Here is a 20857-nt window from a genome sequence, read left to right on the forward strand (position 1 = left end):
AATTAATTAATACTAATTCCAAATTTTATTTTTGGGGCTGAGTAGGACTCTTTAAAAGAGTCCTTATTTCAGCTTAAGTGAGGTTAAGAAAGAGTTTTAAAAGGATTGGAAGTTTTTTTTAAGAAAAGTCAACTTTAAAAAAAGTTTCAAAAATTTTGGAAACAAGAGGGAGAAAGAGTTGGCTTTTTTGGAAACACTCTCCAGCCCCTTTAGAAAGGGCTGGAGAAGGGGGGACGTTACCCCCTTTCTCACTATTTATGTAGAAAAAAAAAGAGAGAGAAGAAAAAAGTGAAAGAAATAGGGAAAGAGAAGAGAGAGGGAAGGAGAGTAAAGAGAGGAAGAAGGAGGATGAAGAAGAAGAAGAAGAGTCTTCTTCTCCAGCCCAACCCTTTTGCCACCATTGTTCTTTTCTATTCTTCAATTTTTTTCAAAGGTATGAGTCTCTTCTTTTGAAAATAAGTGAGAAATCAAATGCCGGTTCGATTTCATGTAATCTCTTGGATGAAATCCATGGGAAAAATGTTTTTATGGCTGGTTTCTTAAAAATGCATGGAGGATGATCCATGAATCTTCCTTCATAGCTAGATTCTTGATTTCTTGCATCTTTTTTCATGGAAAAAAATTTGTATCGACTATAACAGATTTTTTATTGAGAAAGCAGGGGTTCTTTTAGAACCTTATTCGGTGAGTATCGATTCCTATGGGCGGATCTTGATATGGATTGAGTTGTGCATGATAATATATGTTGAAATCATGTAGTGTGCATGTATTTTTCATAAAATGTGTGTACAATGGCATGCTTGTTGAAAACATTAAATATGCATGTGCATCATTAAATAAGTGTCTTCAATAAAGCATATTGTTCATGTGATATTTCTGAAATTATATAAGTTTTAATTCGTTTTGCAGGTATATGTCAATGTGATTATGTTGATAGCATGTTTTCCTTTTAACATGCATTCAAGTAACTATGCATAGCTTGACAAAAAGGAAATAAAATAGGGAATCTGTTTTTTAGCAGGGTCGCATTGCTGGTCTGGTGGGAAGACCAGTCGAGTTCTGCTCGGCCGACCAACCGACCAGGCCAACTTCAGTATGTTGGCCGGCCAGGCCAGCCAACTTGGCTAAACCCAATTGAGTTTGCTCGGCTGGGCAGTTTTTTTTTTAAACAAAGTATGGAACTTATAGGGGTGCTGTCAGCATGCCCTGACAACATGTGCACACAGACCCGAGTTGGGCCTGTGCATGGGCTGTCAAGCCCAACCGATAGGGTCGGCTGGGTTGACTTGGCTGGTCCGGCCCGGCCTGGGTCTGACCAGACCGACCTAGCTGACTAAGGTCAGCTGGACCTGTTTGGAACCCCAGCCGACTAGGTCGGCTAGGTGCAAATTTCTTTAGAAAAAAAGAAAAGAAAAGGATACATATATAATTTGTATTATGTGCTGCCTTTTGTAGATTCCAGATTTTCACCTACTTATGATTAACAAGTTTTGTGTGATCAATATTCAAAGGCAATGTTAACTACATGGGTAGTTTGTGAATATGTACAAATATGAAATGTTAGATCATGTTGCATATATATAGTTGCACAAGTAGTCACATATATAAAGAGATTTATGAATGAAGGCTTGCATGTGATGTAAGTATGTGAATTAAAAACATGCATTCGACATGAGTAAATGCATTAAATGAAAACATGCATTTGACATATTATGCATAGTGAATGAAAGCATACAATGGACTGAATATGTGCATTACATGAAAGCTTGCACATGTCACTATTATATGAATTGAATATAAACATGCTTCGAAACATTTTTGTTCCATGTGCGGAGTTGAAATCTGCACTATGGTTGTGCATTTAGAAAGCATGTGATCGATTTCGTGTATGACATGTTGTCATGGTTTTTGGCATATGGTGCATCGATGAATCAAGATGAATCATCGTGGTCTCGGTGGGCTTCGAGCTATAGTTTGCTCCTTCATTATTTACTTTTAAATACATTACAAAAATCATATTTATTTTTATTGCACTATTTCATGTGTTTCCACGGGTGGGAGTTCCGTGATGACTCTCGCAGGGGTAGATGTGAGCTTTTGAGTTTACTTTTGCATGCTGAATTGCAAAACTTAATAAGTGGTTTTTACTAAAAATATAATGAATAAGAATAGTGTAATATATGTTTTGAGATCTCCCATCGAAATAATGAGCATCTTAAATATTCGGTTTTAAGAGACCACAAGAATACAAAAACTCTGTGTGCTTTACTTATTACCTCTGAACCCGATATTGAGGTTCTTTCTCCTGGCTACGGTTTTAGGGAGAGTCTGTCACTTTACCTGAGGGTGGTGTATAGACACAGTTGCTGTTGTTTTGATATACCAAGAAAGTGACACTATTGGATGTGGAGGTCCTTAGTATCCCAACATTAGATATGAAGGTTTAATATTTCGAAGGTGATTCGGTCGAGGGCTAAGTTTGGAACCCAATAATAAAATACAACTTGTGTGCTAAGTTACCTTATAAACCCTACTTAACCTCAGAAAATTATACCCGTTTGGTGTATCCGTGGGCAACAATAATTAAAAAAAAGAACTTAAATTGTGTGCATTTAATATAGACATGCATATGAAAAGAAACTATAATGAAAGATAATAATTTATTCATGCATTGCACTGAAGTCATGCATATTCCTGCTAAGCATTAGAACATGCATACTTACATGTTTTCTTAACTGTTAAATGTTGGTGAATGCATAATATTGTTCCCTAAAACATGTTAAATGTCTTAGTTACTTAAATTGTGATCTTTGTTATTAATTAAGATCTTTGTTATTAATTAATGTTCACTCATGCTTAGAATTTGTTCCCTACTACATGAATACTTAATTGAATTATGTAATTATCATAATTACATTCCTCTAAATTACTGCACGAATTTTTATCTGTATTCTTTATGCTTTCATTAAAGGGATTCATACGCAGAATTTCTCAAATTTTTGACACTCTTATTTTTGTGGTTTTCGCAGCCGCCGGGGATTAGTGAAGCGACTAGCTTCTAGTAGAGCTACGAGTGTCACACTTTTGTTGGACAGTTCACAGAGTGACAATGTGGCTTAGTCTTTTTCTTTATTTACTTTTATGTCATTAAAATAACTCTAATATGTCTATTGCAATTATTGTTTAAATACTCTTTTTTTCATAATTAATAAATAGTGAGTTGATATGGTTTGGGGTGATAAATGTAAGATCTCTTGTGGTGTGTTTGGCTTTCTAATTGGGAGTGAAACTGTAAAGGCCCCAGGTCTCTAGGAATATTTTTGCAATTGATTTAAAAAAAATCTGCATTTTTAAGGGGTACGAGTTGGGGTCATTATAGATTGCCTTTTCTAGGTTATGAGATTTTTTTTTTCTAATTGAGGGATGAATCCCAATGCCAAAAATAAAGGAAAAACTAAAACACAAAAAAGCTAAAACTTAGATTTAGACCTTATATTTCAGACAAAAAAACAACTCGAAGATACGATCTTTAAGAACTGAGGTATGGCATTTGGGGGATAACTTGTTCTAGATAGATCTAGACATAGTCTAAAATCTAAGTACGAATTTCGGTGCTAGTTTAAAGGGTTTAAAAGTTGTTTTCAACCCAATACCAATAGGAGAACTTGTAGAAAGATATCTCAGCTTTCAGTAAAAAAAAAGATCTTTGAAAAGTTATACGAGATATCCTTCTTAGAACTATGCCTGTTCACAGATTTTTCTCAGAAGAACGAACTTGATTCTCGATTTTTTGTAAATTAGAGGGAATTTCATAAAGGACTTGAATTTAGACAAAATTGATCAATCAAAGCGCATGGAGTTAGCTTTCAAATGCTACTGAAATCGTGCAAAAATGATATATGATTGTAGAGATACACACAAAACAACAACAAAAGGTTTGTAGGTAACTTACTAAATACACTAGATAATCCAGATCCTTGATAGCTTCGATGGAAATGACAAATCCCACCGGGTGTGTTAAAATTGTGGATATGCAAGAAATCACACCAAATAGGTTTCAAAAAGATAAATACATCATTGAAAATTAGATTTTGAAAAATGTGGGTGTTTGGCTTGTAATTAGTTGATCGTCTTTCCTCCCTAAATGACAAGGGATCAGTTCCAATGGAATTATAGCCCATCGAATTGGATCTTCATGTATTCGAGTGTGTGTACCTCTTCTCAGATTCTTGAAATAAAAAAAAGAGATTTTGATGGTGCAAGACCACGACCAAATCTTGAAAAATACAAAATCAATATAAGAAACAATAATTGAAATAAAATAAAGAAAATAAGTGAAATAAAAAAAAGGGAGTCCACCACAAGCTTATGTAGCCCTCCTAGACGATTGTCGAACACGACACTAGTCTGCAGAGCTTGTTCAGTGTTGTGACTATGGATTTCGGTATGGTAGAGTGGACTTAATAAGCTAAAGGGTTGACCAAAAACTAATTAAACTGGGCTAGATGGTTCAACAAAGTAGGGTTGACCTAGGCTAGGGTGGGATCTCATTACATCTGAGTCTCCTTACTCCATTTCTAGATTGCTAGAATGAGAGGCCATGTTTATAGAGTTTAGGGTGGATCTTTGACCTTTAATCTTAGATCCAAGATTCGAGTTAATGGGATTTGGGGCTTAATTATCCAAATTTAGCTACTGCAAAGTAGCATGAATCCGATTGGTTGGAAGTTTAAGATGGCACAATCCTGTTGGTTGGGGATGACATGGCTAAATCCTATTAGTTGGGAATGACATGCGAAATACTGTTGGTTGGTGCTACCTTAGGGGTTAAGTTTATGAGATAGGCAACCATGTAAGATAGGGCCTAAGGGAATTGGAAAGAGCTTAGATTCAGTGAATCTAGAAGATGAGATTTGGAAAAGCTAGTACATGGAAATCTAAGATTTTGGTAGATCGTGGGGCCCACAACAACCTTCTCTAATAATCAATTTGGATTTGGAAAATTCTCTATTAGATTCGGATTAAGCCCAATGACAATGGGATCTGGATCGGATCCAACAATCTGAACGATGATTGGATCTGGGTTAGGTCTAAGGATCCATTTGATAATTGGATCTGAATTAGGTTCAATGATAAAAAAAAAAACTCTCCAGCAAACCATTCATGCTGGATTTGGATCTAAATTACACTTGTTTTCACATCAAAAACTTTTTTGGCCATAACTTTTAATCCAGTTGACTATTTGATGTGTTTTTTAGCTCGTGGGAAAGCTTATGAACTCTACTTTAATTTTTCTTTTGGATGAAAAGCTTAAAAATATCATTTTCTAGGCCAAAAATACACTTGAAGTTTAAGACTTCTTGAAACTCCTTAACAGGGAAAAGACAGATTTGAATAAAAAGTATTTTGGCCAAAATTGGGGTGTCTACACTTGCAAATCCTGACCTTCAATTAGAGAAATCGATTCTTAGAAATTAGAGAAATCTAGGTTTAGGAAAATAAACTCATCTGTTCTATACCCTACATCCCAATACTCATACTTCCATCTTAGCCATCCAAAATCCTTCTCCAAGCTAGCTGATCCATCATCTCTCTTTGAAACTTCATTTTACTTCCAAATTATGCTCACTTTCCCTCTATTAGATTAGTGATCCTAACATAACACAATACACGCAGACACGTCACTTGACATGATATATATGACACATGCCTAGCTAACGCTCTTACAATTTTTATTCGTCTTTTGTGTGTTATTAATCATAATATATTAAAAGTATTAAAAATATATTCTTTGTGTCAAATACTTTTAAAAAAATGTGTCTTTATGTCATACTTAAGTAAAAATCATGTATCACATTCATACCACCGAGGTGGTACGTATCGCATGTGGTAAGCGGGGTCCTGTGTCAAGCTGAAGGCCCAGGATCGAATCCCTCTCCCGCATGGGGTGGCTGTTGTTCTGGTAGGGGTCCGCCTTACCCCCAGCTTGTCTTTCAAAAAAAAAAATTGTATCACATTCATGCTTACACATTCATACCACCTAGGTGGTATCCCATGTGGTAAGCCGGGTCCTGTGTCAAGCTGAAGGCCCAGGATCAAATCCCTCTGCCGCATGGGGTGGCTGTTGTTCTGGTAGGGGTCCGCCTTACCCCAGCTTGTCTTTAAAAAAAAAAAAATTGTATCACATTCATACCACCGAGGTGGTATCCCATGTGGTAAGCGGGGTCCTGTGTCAAGCTGAAGGCCCAGGGTTGAATCCCTCTGCCGCATGGGGTGGCTGTTGTTCTGGTAGGTGTCCGCCTAACCCCAGCTTGTCTTTCAAAAAAAAAATTTGTATCCCATTCATGCTTGTGTCCGCCACCATGCGACAGGGTACATCTTTCATAGTTAATGAGTCCTCATAGTGGCTGTTCTTATCTTTACTGACTGATTTTGCCATAGTATAGTACTCCAACTATGAAATTGGAACCCTTTTTTTTGGCTGCTTTAGCTTGGGAAAGTTGGCGAATCTGTTAGGCACATTAATGTTGTGAAGAGGTGTACACTGCTGCTAGACATGCCTAATAGCAGTTAATCCTTATTCTTAACAACTGTATCAAAGTGTGGATAGCTACAGAATTCTATTGAACGTTTGGCCAACCACCCCAACAGTAGTAGATGCAAGATTATTGCTAGATCCTTGATGTATTACTTAAGTTGATTGGCAGTAAAGAATCTGATGATACTTTACTCAAGCAGAATTCAATCGAAGCAGTCTCATACTTTTGAATTATTGGAAAAAAACTCCGGGTCCTCGAGCTAACCTTAAGTGAGATAAGCATGCTTAGAAGTAAAATCTTTTTTAAAATCTATATCTGACAATAACATGACATTAATTTTTAGCACAATACAGTAACTGACTGCAAACTAGAAAATATAACAAACATAGCCAATTTACTATTTTCTTGATAATTTTTCTCTTTTTTTTGGTCAAGATCATGGCTCCTGATTTTTTTTTAAGTGATGACTTAAATGGTATTTGATTTCTCTATGTGACAACTTAAACAAGTGGTTGACCAAGGTGCCTAATTTTTCATGCGACAAAAGGGTAAAATCATAAAATAAAAAAAAACAATTGGTCAGATTTGTCATATTTTGAATCGTAAACCGACCATGTTTATCATATTTTTTTCAACGAAAACAAGAAATGATACCAAAAGTGAGTGTCATGTCTTTACTTTAAATGTTGATATCATATTAAAAGCATGGGAGAAAATCTTCACCATTATTTACTCGCCTCCCAACATGGAAGTTTTTCATATGATTTTTTTTTCTTCCTTGCTTGAAAGTGAGGAAAAAACATTCTACTTTCTATGATTTCGTGTAGAATTTTCAATTTTCACAATTTTTTTTTCCAACTTCCCAAAAGTGCTAACTCTTAACCTTGACAGGTTGTTTGGTACCCCACGAGGGTATCATTAGGTACTTACCATTTGTGGACACCACAGCTTAAGTACTCCACAGAATTAAACAGCTGCAAAGCCACTGTTCAAATTCCTTGAGTGACACAAGATCCAGTGACTGAGCTCACTTAACAAATGAACATAGGACACATGGGCGGACGGCAACCAACCATAGCATCTATTGTACATATTTCTGGCCACCAAATGAGTCACCGCTACCCTACTGTGACTGCTCCAAGTTGCCTCTTGGTGCGTGGTTGTTTCTACGTGCCACAGTCTTAACCAGAGTGACTGATCAATTCAGTACTGATGATGGTGACACTATAAGAGTACATTAATTAATCATTATATATATATATATATATATATATATATATATATATATATATATATATATATATATATATATATATATATATATATATATATATATATATATATATATATATATATAACCGTATATATTTTACCAACTTTGGTGAACTGACGATAAGGACTTCACAACCTCTATGTCTGACGACGCGAAATGCGGGCCCCACCATCAATAATATGCACCCTTTGTTAGAAGTATCAAGTTTCAATATGTAAATGGATTTTTGAGTTGTCCACTCCCTAGAGGGCGCATGCATTTTCATGGGCAAACTTGGTGAAAAAAATATAGGTGAGTTGATTTCAAAATTCTCACTAGATAAGAGAAATAAAAAGAAAGTATTACTATATGATTTCAAAATTATATATATAGCGTCGCTGCATGGTGATGACTTGATTGATGGTCACCCATCACCACATTTCTCAAGATGGGTGTGGTGTCCATCTCAAAAATATGAATAGGCATCAGCAGCAGTGCAGCACCGTTGCATAAAAAATGACCTAACACAAAGCCCCATAAACAGCAAACTAATTTTTCATTTTTGGCTCTACTCATATAGTAAGGGCAACTTATAAACGTCACCAAGTTAACCTGATGTCACAAGTTCAAAACCCACAGGTGGTGCCCTTTGATGCATGGTTAAAGCTGGGTGTACTCCCCGGTGAACAAAGGTGCACTAATGTGTGATTGCTGATGAGGTATTTTATTCTTGGATTATCCAAAAAAAAAAGTCCATTTTAACTAGGGATGGCAATGGATCGGGGAAACGGGGCCTGCCCTGCCTCACCCTGTTTGGACCTGAGATGGATGACATAAAATGGAGATGGTGGCAGAGATGAAGGTTAAAATTCAAACCCTTAAAATGATTGAAGTGGGGATGGAGATCCGGATTTTGAGATGGGGCGGGGATGGAGACCTTGTCCCCGCCCCCTGTCCACTGCCATCCCTAATTTTAGCCTATATTATTGAATTTTTTGTAAAGCGTGCACTAAAAATTAGACATGCCCCATCTTACAGTTCGGTTTCAGGGAGCGCGGCATATACCAGATCTTTACATGTAAAGTAAAAATTGATAGGAAAAATGATCGCCACGTGTAAAGTCAAAATGAGTAGGGAAAATAGGGAGAATGCATTCCTGTTTTGCCCTTTTAAGTTAAAGACAAAAATGACCCTCCAGCATTAAAAAAAAGAAGCCCGTAAAAAAAAATTTGTTGTCTCCCTGAGAGGAGTCCTGTTCCAGGGAGAGAACGTCCGGCCGATCGATCATTCATGTTGATTCTTTTTCCGATCAAAACGAATGAAAATTCCTTTCCTCTTTAGAGCTTAGGAGTCAATTTTTTCACTTTTGATTCTTTTTCTGGAGTCTGCCCACAAACAAATGGAAATCTCTGATTAATCTTTTCATCTCTTCACATGTATCATGCCGATCGATCATTCACGTTGTTGTGGAATGGCATCACGGAAGGAGCAGAGCTGGCGTGTGGGTACAACGATTTGGGGAAGAACGGGTTGACCACGATGACAGGGCTTTGTTCGGGATGGGGGAAGCGTGCAGGGGCTGCTACGAGGTCAGGGTGCATCTCGTGGGACGTCCATTTGCACTTTTTTCCTTCTTCAACTCGAATTACATGGAGGACAATAGATTTGGGTTGAATCAACATAGAGAGAGTGGATGTCAGCTCCCTGTCGGCCGGTATTCCGGCAGCAACCGGCAGGACGTTCTCTCCCTGGAACCAGAATCCTCCCAAGGAGAGAACAGTTATTTTTTTTACAGGCCTCCATTTTTTTTAACGTGGAAGGATCATTTTTGTTTTTAACTAGAAAGTGCAAAAATGAGAATGCATTGTCCTCATTTTTGGGAGGGTGTTGTATGTTCTCCCCAGAAGATGCACTGTTTGCTACAGTGCATGTTCGGGCTCGAATGAGCACCACGTATATAAGCACGTGGGGTCGTATTCCCATGTGTGTCAGCATCACTTAGCATAGGAGTCCGGTGCGGTTGCAAAGACTTAAGTATTTTTTTCTGCTATTATCGTAATGAAACGACGGTTCGAGAAAATGACAAAAAATGTCCTTCATTAAAAAAAAGGAAACGATGATTCGAGAAAAGAACAAAAATGTCCTTCATCCATAAAGTTGAGAATGATGTTAACTCTTCAAAGTCCAAACATTCTGTTTTCGCCCTAAGCAGTAAACTTTTGCACCATCTGCTGTAATAGGAGCTCCCTTTGACGATGCACCCTTTACCGTCATTTGTTGTCGCTGAAGCAGCCTTTGTCGTCGTCTCGAGTCTAGGCTCCCGCCTTGGTTTTTAGCTTGTGTTACAACACATTGTCGCCTTCTCGTTCCTGCCTTGTGTTACAAAACATTATTGGGTTCGCGATTGACTGGTTCGATCATTGGTGGGTGTCATACGAGCATTTGTCGGCCATCTCTTTTTACAGTCTTCTCTTCATTTTTGTTGTCGTTAGGCAGTATAGAAGAAAGCAATGACATATAAACATTTCAACAAGTGCCATTAAGGCATCGTGAGTACCTTTCCATGTCATCATGCTATTGTTGAAGAACGTATGTCATCGTGAGTGCCATTAAAGCATTGTTTTGTTATTGCAAGTGGATCTTGTTCCTTTCGACTGTTGGAAACTTAACAATATTTGTAAGATGCTGGGACCTGTTGACAAGAATACTTGTTTACAGATGCGAGGAAGGGCCTCTACCCCATCCGGTATCGTCCATTCACTCAGTATATGCAATGTAACACAAATCGCGGCTGTAGTAACATGTATATCGATTTGTGAGATATTGTTTTGTTTGTTAATATCGATTTGTAATATATTATGTTGAATTGGTGTATATCGATTTGTAAGATATTATGTGTTTTCTAGTGTCGATTTGTGAGATATTGTTTTGTTTGTTAATATCGATTTGTAATATATTATGTTAAATTGCCGTATATTGATTTGTAAGATATTATGTATTTTCTAGTGTCGATTTGTGAGATATTATTTTGTTTGTTAATATCGATTCGTAATATATTATGTTGAATTGCCGTATATCGATTTGTAAGATATTATGTATTTTCTAATGTCGATTTGTGAGATATTATTTTGTTTGTTAATATCGATTTGTAATATATTATGCTAAATTGTCGTATATCGATTTTTAAGTTGTTTGTGAGATATTATTGCTTCCCATGTAAATTGTATTACGTGCAACTTATCAATATCTAACTTGTGTCATTTCTAGCATGCAGCACTACTCTACAAACGTGCACTATAACGTTGAAACATGTAATCCTTCCAACCTGTTTGAGTGAAACGATGGCATGAGTTTGACAAATCTTTTGGTATATAACAATTTTGGGAGGATGTTTGCATTTCTTGTTGAACTTAATATAGTGTCTGATATTGTTCTATTTCATGTCAGTCACAGTTTAATTCAAAGTGAGCAACGTAACAAATGAATCGCGTGTGGATTCTTCAACTACAAAATAGTTGTAGTATTTAACTTTCATTAGTGTAAATCGTTATAATGTTTAGCATTCTATAATTCTGAATTTCTGTATCGATTTGTAATATATTATGCGATATGTATATCGATTTGTAACATATTATGGGTTTGCTAGTGTCGATTTGTAAGATATTTGTATTATGATATTGAAATATGTGTGTGCGGCATTTACATTGTTGCACGATTGCAGTGATGATTTGCGTATTCAAATCACTGTTCATTAAGTCATTGTCACGTGAATCGCTATCATCAACACACATATACGATAAGTCGTTTCTTTTATTGGCATGGTAAATAACAACTCGATGCATAGTATAGTATGATACAACTGACGATCATGACAGATAACATGAAGAATGATGTGTATGTAGGTTTAATTTTGCATGGTCGGCAAGAAGACATCCATTTGCCTCATAAGTGCATGTAGTTTCCATTCTCCTCCTCATTCTTCCTTTGTTTTTCCTTCTCTTCGTCATCCTTCTTCTTCTTCATCTTTAGTTCTTCCTCATCCTTCATCGTTTGCTTTTCATCTTCAACAGCTGATGGATCAGGCTCCGCATAATAAATATGCAACAATTTGTTCCTGCCTTTTTCATTCTCAATGTTCATTATAGTTTGGTAGTTTACATAACTCTCATATATATTGGATTAGAGGATGATTGGCGATGAGTGAGGTGGGAGAAAGAGAAACTTTGGGCGAGGGATGAGGGGTGAGAGGCACAATATCGACAAGAAGGGATGGTGGTGGTTGGAAGCCGAGGAGTTGGGAGGCACAGGAGGCGCCCTTGCTTCTCAGAGCCACCACAAGCGACTTGTGCGGTGGTGTTGCGGTTGTCCTCTCCATTTCAGACATTATTATCGCCGGAGAGAGAGAGAGAGAGGGCGGTTGGGGAGTGATAAGAGGAAATGTGTCTAAAAAAGCCAGTGCGATATAGCCGTTACAAACAGAAAATAAAATATTGTGGCTTTTCTCCCCTGTCAGTTCAAAATTTTAAATCGATGTCATGTTCTCAACGGGCAACTGAAAAATGATGCCATCTGTCGCTTCAGTGGAAAATTTTTAAATCGACAACTTATCTTACAATCGATATGAAAATTCCTATTGATAGCTTGAAAATCGATATTAAGAATCAACATACAAATCGATATTAAGAATCAAAGTAATATCTTAAATCAATATAATATCCTATAAATTTATAGTAGACATTGTGTTAGGAAGCAATATCGGCAAATCAATGATAAAATATCATAAAAATTAAGAGGGAAATTCCTATTAATAGCTTAGAAATCGATATTAAGAATAAGCATACAAATCGATATTAAAAATTGATTTGTAATATATTATGCAATATTATATCAATTTGTAAGATGTTATGTGTTTACTAGTGTCGATTTTGCAAGATATTTATAATATGATTTTGAAACGTGTGCCTACAAAATTTACATCAAATCGATATGGTCACAAACTCTTTCACTTGACCAAAAGTCTACCATTTGGTCATCGTTACCTCAGTTAGGGTTAGGGTTTAGGTTTAGGGTTTAGAGTTTAGGGTTTAGGGGTTAGGGTTAGGGTTTAGATTAGGGTTTAGGTTTAAGGTTTAGGGTTTAGGTTAGGGTTTAGGTTTAGGGTTTTGGTTTAGGTTTAGGGTTTAGGGTTTAGGGCTAGGGTTTAAGGTTTAAGGTTTAAGGATTAGGATTTAGTAATATATTAAGGGTTTAAGGTTTAGCGTTAGGGTTTAGTAAGATATTAAGGGTTTAGGGTTTAGTAATATGTTAAGGGTTTAGGGTTTAGCATTAGGGTTTAGTAAGATAATAAGGGCTTAGAGTTTAGGGCTTAGGTTTACAGTTTAGGGTTTAGGGGTTAGGGTTTATGGGTTTAAGGTTTAGTAAGATATTAAGGGTTTAGGGTATAGGGTTAGGTATAATAATATATTATGTGATATTTATATCGATTTGTAAAATATTAAGTGCATTCTAGTATCGATTTGTTAGATATTTGTAGTATGTAATTAAAACCTGTGCGTGAGGAATTTATATTGTAGCGACATGAGGTGGCCATTTGCATGTTCAAATCATTGCTCATTTAGCAATTTCTATTAAAATCATTTCAAAGCAGTGTACCTGTAATTAAATAGTTGTCACGTGAATCGCTATCGTCAACAAGTATAAATCGCTATTGCATCAAACATATAAATTATTCCTACGTTAAACGTACAAATCGCTGTTTCAAACGTACAAATCAATGTAGAAATCACACCCTTCATAAGTACATGTCGTTGTAATATTTGGGTTTCAACAGTAAACATCGTTGTACAATTTAGCAAACTTGAGTACAAATCTTGGTAACTTTATAACTCATAAATCGCTACTGCATTAAATGTATAAATCATTGTTGCTTTAAATGTATGAATCATAAATTGCCTCAATGATTTACCTTTGTTACAAAAATATGTGTCATTCATTAATAAAAGAAACGTCGTTTCACATCCCGCTCATTGTAAAAAATTGATATGCCTTGTGAGACCTGGATTCCGGTTGACAATTTATGTGATTTACGCAATGACGTCTATGTCGACTATAACGATTTGCCTATGTATAGAAAATATTGGAATAGTATAATGCAAATCGTGGTTGTAGTAACATACTATCAATTTGTGAGATATTGTTTTGTTTGTTAATATCAATTTGTAAGCTATTATTCTAAATTTTTGCATCGATTTGTAATATATTATGCGATATGTATATCGATTTGTAACATATTATGTGTTTGCTAGTGTCGATTTGTAAGATATTTGTATTATGATATTTAAACGTGTGCTTGCTGTATTGAACAAATCACTACTACATTAAATGTATAAATCATTAGGTATAGTAATATATTATGTGATATTTGTACCGATTTGTAAAATGTTAAGTGCTTGATAGTGTCGATTTGTTAGATATTTGTAGTATGTAATTGAAACTTGTGCGTAAGGAATTTATATTATAGCAACATGAGGTGGCCATTTGCATGTTCAAATCGTTGCTCATTTAGCGATTTTTATGAAAATCGCTTCAAAGCATCGTACCTTTAATTAAATAGTTTTCATATGAATCGCTATCATTAACAAGTATAAATCGCTATTGCATCAAACATATAATTCATTCCTGCGTTGAACTTACAAATCGCTGCTTCAAACATAAAAATTGATGTAGAAATTGCACCCTTCATAAGTACATATCGTTGTAACGTTTAGGTTTCAACAGTAAACATCATTGTACGATTTAGCAAACTTGAGTACAAATCTTGGTAACTTTATAAATCATAAATCGCTACTGCATTAAATTTATAAATCATTGCTACTTTAAATGTATAAATCATAAATCGCATCAACGATTTGCCTTTGTTATGAAAATATGTGTCATTCATTTATAAAGGAAACATCGTTTCACATCCCGCTTGTTGTCAAAAATCGATATGCCTTGTGAGATATGGATTCCGGTTGACGATTTATGATCGTTTCACATCCTGCTTGTTGTCAAAAATCGATATGCCTTGTGAGATATGGATTCCGGTTGACGATTTATGATCGTTTCACATCCTGCTTGTTGTCAAAAATCGATATGCCTTGTGAGATCTGGATTTCGGTTGACGATTTATGATCGTTTCACATCCTGCTTGTTGTCAAAAATCGATATGCCTTGTGAGATCTGGATTTCGGTTGACGATTTATGCGATTTATGCAATGACGTCTATGTGGGCTACAACAATTTGCCTTTTGTATAGAGAATATTGAAATAGTATAACACAAATTGCGGTTGTAGTAACATACTATCGATTTGTGAGATATTGTTTTGTTTGTTAATATCGATTTGTAAGCTATTATGATGAATTTTTGTATCGATTTGTAACATATTATGTGTTTGCTAGTGTTGATTTGTAAGATATGTGTGTTGTGATATTTAAATGTATGCTTGGTGCATCGAACAAATCGCTATTGCATTAAATGTATAAATCATTGTTAAATTCAAACTTACAAATCGTTGTAGAAATTTACTCTTCATAAGTACATATCATTGTAATGTTTGACCTTCATAAAAATAAATCGTGCTAACTATTTTTCGACGCCCAGAAGGTGGATAGGTACAAATCGATTTGTTTCAGTATGAAAATAAGTGTTATTTAGCATGAATAATACAACCAGTTGTAAGATTTAACATTTGGATTTACAAATCGATTTCTTTATATAATGAATTCTTACACAAAATTCACCGAAAGGATACACGTTTTGCTAATTCGACAGTGGAGGAGAAACACCTAGAAGGTAGATGCAACCAATGGTGGCAATGGTGCTTCAACTATGCTCCGACGACAACAGACGATAAAAAAAGGGTGCTTTGACGGTAGTAGACGACGATAAAGGGTGCTTCCGCAACAACAAACGTCGTCAAAGGCTACGTCGTCAAAAAGAGCTCCTGTTACAACAGATGGTGCATCGTCAAAAGGTGATCCAGATTGTTTAGCGTGACATATTGCAATCAGCTCCTATTAAAGTAGATGAGTTTACTCTTTAGGGCAAAAACGATGATGATTTTAACTTTTTCGACAAGAATATTTTTGTCCTTTACTCAAAACGTCATTTTATGATGCTAATGATGAAAAATGGTACTTAAGTCTTTGCAAATACACCGAACTCCAATGCTAAGTGATGTCGGACACAAAGAGAAAAAAGATCCGGTTCTTCAAGATGAAGGTAATGCACAAATATTTATACAATCATATTGTACCTTATCTTTCCAGGTTGGACCACCAGCTGTACTGATAGAAGATGGAGGGTGATCCGGTGCAGCGACACATTGGGCATGTGCAATGTGATCCCACCTTACTCACTTAACTGAATCCGGATAGGGTGCAATCACATGTCCCAAAATTTGTGCATTCATCACCTGAGGCTATGGCCCCCACAACTGATAGGCCCTGTCCTCGAGATGGAGGGTGATAATATTTGTGTAATCATATTGACCTTGACCCTGATCTTTTCACCACTTAACTATGCTGAAAAAAAAAAAAAACTGTTTTGATTCTTGTTGACATTTATTTTTTGTTGCATTTTAAGTTATGGTGGCAAGAGGTGCCACGCTAATGCCATGTTCCATGGTATAAAACTCTACAAGTGCTTTCATCTCTAAAAATAATAGTAATTTCCTGTCAACTCCGACCTTGCAGTAAAGGACACATACACCGAGATATCCAACCCCGTAACATTTTCCAACTGGGAACACTTTAAGACGATGCACTTGGCCAATGAGCCAGAGCCCTCACGGGTTCACTCACATTTAGCGTGCCCAAAAAAAAAAATTGATCGGACGTGACAAGCTGAAAATCAAAAGGTCGCAACTGCGCCGTGTATTTTTTTAAATGTTTTAGGAATAATCAGAAAAAGGTGACTCGGGTTTCGTGGCAGAAAATTATTGGAAGAACTCAAGCAAGAAACAAAAAAACCCCATCGTCCAGGTTCATGCACAGGTGCCATAAATGAGTTGCGGGTCCCACCAAGCAGTGATGACATGCATTTGGCCACATGCCTCATGCCAATTTGAACCTCATCTTTGTGTCAATTAGGGGTGTTAACGGGTCGGGTTTGGTTCGGACTAAGGTAGAATCAGACTTAGACCAGATATAAAATTTCACAAACTATACCCGCATTCATGTATTAATTGAACCTTTGGGTCCAGACCCAGGTCTTCTTATTTAACCTTACAAGGTTTTGTCTGGGTCGGGTCTGGGTAAACCCTACCCGTTGACACACCTAGTGTCAAGCTCGAGGGGATACTAACCGGGCCCACTTAGATCCTTTGCAGCTGAGCCACCATCCTAATGATAAAAAAGCAACAGTTCATCTGATTTTTTTTTTTCGTTTTTCTTTTTCTTTTTACTATGTCTGCACTCTTTTTCTTTTACACCCGTTCTCCGAGAATTGACTTAATTCTTTATTAGAATAACACATATTTTTAACATGCGGTTACGCTTTCACTGTAGCCAAGTGACTCGCATCATGCTCAAAAGGACTCGACTCAGGACGAGCCGAGTCTTGGTCCCATGAGCATGAGATCCATGAGGCTATTTTCAATGCTAGGTAGACTGGATCGGTTCAGCATGGACATTTTCAAACTTGGTTGAGCCCAAGCTCAGACTGAGCCGTGGGGACTAAATAGGCTTCTAGTGAAGTGACCGAAACGAATCTCCGAGACGACCAACCCGAGTCATTTGTTTTTTAGACTAGAGGGACTGTTTCTTTACGATACTTTCGAGGAGAAATGGTTTGTACTTTGGTGGGATAGTGTCTGCTTTCCTGTCAGACGGATCGAAGTTATGTACTTTCTTTTTTTCCCATACTTGGTTAGGTATAGGAAGTAATTAGATTGAACTTTTGTGTTCTATTCAGTTTGCATTTAAGAAGAAAGTAAAAGGTAGATCTGGCCTGGAACCGGACAATCTGATCCAGATCCAGTTGGCATGTCGGAAGGTAAAGTCCATCTCTTTTCACAAACACCTTAAAGTAAGTGGACTCGGGCGGGACATCAGGTACCGCCGGGTCTACATTGGAGTCAGATCCTATCCTATGGCCCCAACTGGAAAAAAAAAACCTATGAACCACCTTGGGAAGTTCATGGGGCGTTTGACTGAGGGGACAGAACTGTGTAGAACAGTTCTGTCTGGACACTGCACTGTAAAACCTGTTCTTCTAACCCAACCTGAGGGGGCTGGGCAGTCATACACAATCTGAGATCCTCATTTTTCAGATTATGGGTCATAATGCCTCAGTTTTATTTTATTTTATTTTATTTTGTGATGACGTTTCCTGCCGAATCAGGTAATCTTTGGGTGACGTCGCCGACACCCAAGCCCTTACATAGCTCACCAAGTCCAACATGGGACAAAGGGGTCAACACCTTCTCTCCAAGCCCACTACCACTGGAGGTGACCCAGGCGGTGTAATGCTACAGTTCTATTAAAAGGCAGCCCAAGAGAGAGAGAGAGAGAGAGAGAGAGAGAGAGAGATGTAAAAGGGTTTAATTAACATTCATTGCAGGTTGCAAACTGGTAGCACAGGCTGCTGAAGTTGGTGGGGGGCATTCAAACAACCAAGATATGAACATGGTGAAAAGGACTAGTGAAGAGAAAAAGGAAAGAAAAGTGTAGTCTCATAATGACGCACATTCTGCAAATCAACTTTGTCTCACCTCTCTGCCACATAATAATTTGTTCCCAAAGTTGTACTGTTTTAATAATAAAAAAAAAGAGCACCACACTTGTCCAAAATTAAGAAAAGTGGGTTGATAATAATAATCTCTAATATTGATTAGCATGGACAAATTCCTTTCAGATGTAATTCAACAAGAAAATCACATCCACATGTTCCTAAACACAAACTTACTGGGAGGAATACACCTATCAATGCATTTCACTTTTACATTCTTTTCCAGGGATACAAGTGGGTCCGAGCTCAGACTGGCTCTGAACTGAATCTGACCCGTGTTTCGGATCCAAGTAGTATATGTCCAAATCCATGACAGGTTCACAATAAATATGACCAGGACCATGTCAGCTCCAGGTCAGATTTGGAATTAGTGAGTGGATCCAGGTAAGAATAACTAAATAAGTATATCCAGATTCCAGAAATGGGTTGGAACATGTCTAGGCTGACCGAATCTATCTATTCCACGTGAAAAAACCCAATATATTTGACCCATTTTTGGAACTTTACTAAGTAGTAATTCGAATCATATCTAGATCCAAAATTGGAAACATCCATTGAAATTTGAATCTAGTGTTGGTTCAAACTTGACTTGACTCATATCTGGCCAGTTCCCTTCCCTATTCTTTGCTTGCTTTGTATCAAATCAGTGGTGTGTTGGTTTTTCCCAGTGCTCTCATGCTCTCTGCTGTTTTGGAGCAGCAGCGTTGCTAAATCATTGCACTGAGAATGGAGTTTGCAACCATTCACCACATTTCACAAGAGAATGTTTTGGCGACTCCATCCTCAATACCACATTTTGTAACCATGAAAAAATGCAAGGCTCTCAAATAAAGCTTAAAAAGAAAGGACAACATACACAAATAAATAATATATATATATATACATATATATATATATAAATCAATAAAATTACAAGATTTTCAAAATAAGTAACCACTTTGAAAATATGAGAGAGAGAGAGAGAGAGAGAGAGAGAGAGAGAGAGAGAGAGAGAGAGAGAGAGAGAGAGAGATGGCAAACCCTGGAGCTTGATCCCGAACCGGGTAGCTTAAGTCTTTGACAGGGTCCACAACTCGACATTGATAACAACCTATCAGGTTGGGTCAATATTTGGAGCGGAATGAGTTTAAAGTTTATATGCTTTGAATCTCAGTTGTCTTACTGTTGCCGGAATTCAGGCACATTCAAACGTATTGAACATTAGTCCGTTACAAAGCCCAAGTCCGTAACCAAGGACACAAATGGATGGATGAGCACTTGTCTAAGTAGAAGCCTAAGAAAAAGTCACAGGGACACATCGTTTAGGGTCTAGTGCATGGGGGACAAGACAGGGCACGTGATACACTATGACACAAACAAACACTATTTTTTACTTTTAGTATTTTTTTTTTAATAATTTCAAATAATATTTTCAATATTAAATATATTTTATATATTAAGAAATAAAAAACATTTACGTCAAGTTAGTAATAAATGCCTACTAGGGCTCTACACCTGGCTAGGTGGACTGACCTAAGGCTTTCAAGTTAAAGGATGTCAAGAGTTTGAAACCTGGGATGCACGCCCTTGGCCACAAAGCCTAAGCCAAATGGAAAACTATTCCAAGCGAGCGGGGGGAGTACTTGTGGAGTTTTACACTGCAGACATCGACTCTGACATTGGAAGCATAACAGTTGTTTCTCCATATTACATAAAAAAAAAAGTAAATAATGAAAAACTCAACCTCCACATATCATAGTTTTCACAAGATTTGTATCGAATCCCCCCAACGTGTCCCCATGACATAGCACAAAATACAAAACTTATGCAAGCATCTAGGATTCGGGTCTTCATGGCTGTAAATGGGTTTCGAATTCTAAATAAGAAATTATTTCGATATGCATTATTTCATTGGAGGGTCCAAATGCACAACCAGGTCCAAAAGGTCTCCTCACCAAGTCCTGGACCATGATCAAAACTCACAGTAAATATGTATGTTACGATATAAAATTTTGTGGACCTGATGCACCTTCCTGACCCGGGTTCGGACTGATGAAGTTGGATGAAAGATGTTGCAAACAATGAATGTGACAGGCCCAGAGAATCTGCCTCAACCGAGCCGTACTCAAACTGGATATGCCCATCCGTGAGTGGATCACGTATTGGTTGCGGTTGCGGAGCCAAAGATACCAAATCAAGTAAAATATGGGTGCACAACAAAAGAGGAAATATTGATCCAAAGTAAATCCCGGTCTAAGTAAGAAAAGATCTTCCCAAGGATCCAATGTGCTCCCATATCCAAAATCTGAATCCAT

At 37.0% G+C, this 20857-nt stretch overlaps 1 protein-coding gene across 1 annotated transcript in view; it reads left to right on the forward strand.

The window, feature by feature from the left end:
• The window catches only part of LOC149827938 (squamosa promoter-binding-like protein 17), a 53616-nt gene that overhangs the window by 7264 nt on the left and 25495 nt on the right, over positions 1 to 20857 (forward strand). The window lies entirely within an intron of this gene.

Source organism: Nuphar pumila, chromosome 10 (assembly GCF_984573655.1).
Source record: "Nuphar pumila chromosome 10, dmNupPumi1.hap1.1, whole genome shotgun sequence".
NCBI lineage: Eukaryota > Viridiplantae > Streptophyta > Magnoliopsida > Nymphaeales > Nymphaeaceae > Nuphar > Nuphar pumila.